This window comes from Halichoerus grypus, chromosome 9 (genome assembly GCF_964656455.1).
Source record: "Halichoerus grypus chromosome 9, mHalGry1.hap1.1, whole genome shotgun sequence".
NCBI classification, from domain to species: Eukaryota; Metazoa; Chordata; class Mammalia; order Carnivora; family Phocidae; genus Halichoerus; species Halichoerus grypus.
Window position 1 is genome coordinate 142,981,575 of NC_135720.1, and position 1,831 is coordinate 142,983,405.

A 1,831-nucleotide genomic window follows, 5' to 3' on the forward strand; every position below is an offset into this window, starting at 1 on the left:
TGTCAGAAGTGGGATTCGAACCCACGCCTCCATGCGGAGACCAGAAGCCCCAGCGCGGGAAGCAGGTGCTTGAGTCTGGCGCCTTAGACCACTCGGCCATCCTGACACCGCGGCGGCCCGGGCTCGAAGCTTCCTCCCTGGGCTTCTGGCCCCGCGCTCCGCGCCCGCTGCATCGCGGAAAACGACCGTTCCCGGGCCTGGCGGGCGAGGCGCGGGCTCCGAACTCAGATGCAGAAACGCGAAGACCCGAGCCGTTCCTGCGGGCCTGGAGCCCAGGGCGCCGGCGGCTGGGGGCGCCCCTCCTGGGCTCTCCCCGCAGCCGGGCCTCGGTCCTCGCAGCGACCCCACCTGGGACCTGGACCGCATGCCGGTCACCGTGACCTCGGTGACTCGGACCCGCATCCTGCAGCCCAGGGGGAGGCTGCTCCAGGGTCGGCGGAGACTCAGCCGGCAAACGCCTTCCCCACTGCCCCGGGCGCCGGCGCTCCTCATCGGGAGCCCCGTTCGGTGCATTTCGAGGCGTTCGTCCTGTCGTCAACCGCCCCGGACTGTGAAGCCACCGCCCGCAGCCACGCGTCAGCTTTCATTTCCGCACACGGTTCGGGATCCGGCTCGGTGCCCTGCCCCGCGGGGTCGCCCGGGCGCTGCGGGGTGGGCCTGTCCCTCCTTTCTCTAGAGCCCTCGGAGGCTCTGCATCAGCCGCCCTGGGGGCAGCAGCTCTTCTGAAACAAGGCTGGCCGTTTAGGGCTGGAAAAGATACGTTTCAGTGCCTGCGGAAATGAAGTAGCCAAAAAAGAAAAAGAAAAAAGCAATAACCTTGGTGCAACTAGTATTCTCGGATTACACTGTGGAGGAGAGAAACAATGTAACATTCCGGTAAATAGGCGCCTCAACAGGTTTCTATAATTAGACCGCAAGGGTCTATATCCACAGGATACTTAAATTAGTAGACATCACTTTTAAATCTAACTTAAAATTAATTTTAATTTCTTCATCTGTGACTCTAAAATTGAGTGGGAAATATCTTTCTTGAAAATTAAGTTATTATTTGTAGGTGTTACTTTTTTAATGGGACTGTATTTCAGCAGGGCAGTTGCAACAGTATGCAAAATAAGTGTCTATTTTGATATATGCCTATGTTGAATTTTTGCATATTGCTTCCTATACCTGTTAGAAGTCTATGTATGTATTTTCTATGAAATGAAAACTTCTGAATATAGCTTTAAAATATCTGGGATACTTGAAAATGGATGTTACTAAAATGTAATGTGAATATAGAATTGCAGCTGAAAATATGCCATAATCCAGTTGTCTTGGATAGATGGGTTCCTGCACAGCACAGTCAATATTTCATGACCTTCTGGGTAGACTATTTCCTAACACCTCTTTATTATTAATTTATTTTCTCAAGTTTTTCTTTACAAGTTCAGGGGAAATTGGTTAAGGGGAATCTGAGGTAGTAGGGGCTCTGAGTTCAGCCGTAGAAAGCCTGTGACCGATTGTGTTTTCCAAAGATGGCCATAGCAACATAGTTCATCCCATGTGCTCTTCCTTTGAAGTGATTTGACACATTTCCTTCCAGAGATAGGGGTCTGTGTTCCCTCTCACTGAATCTGGAAAGATCTGTGATGCGCTGGAATTGATGCTGTGGGACTCCCCAAGCTAGCTCACAAGAGCTTCCAACGGCTTTCTCTCAGAACGTTTGTCCCCCGAACCGAGCCACCATGCTGCCAGAAAGCCCACAGGGAGGGACCCTGTAGAGAGGAGCTGAGGTCTCCGGCCCACAGCCAGAGCGACTGCCAGACGTGTGAGTAGGTGACTTCCTGCCCCC

The 1,831-nt window shown here is 52.8% G+C and overlaps 1 non-coding gene across 1 annotated transcript; it reads right to left on the reverse strand.

The window, feature by feature from the left end:
- On the reverse strand, nucleotides 1-106 carry TRNAL-CAA (transfer RNA leucine (anticodon CAA)). Its single transcript has 2 exons — nucleotides 69-106; nucleotides 1-46 (listed from the first exon to the last, which is right to left on the reverse strand). It is a non-coding gene; the product is annotated as a tRNA-Leu (tRNA).
- Between the last annotated feature and the right edge of the window lie 1,725 nt (nucleotides 107-1,831).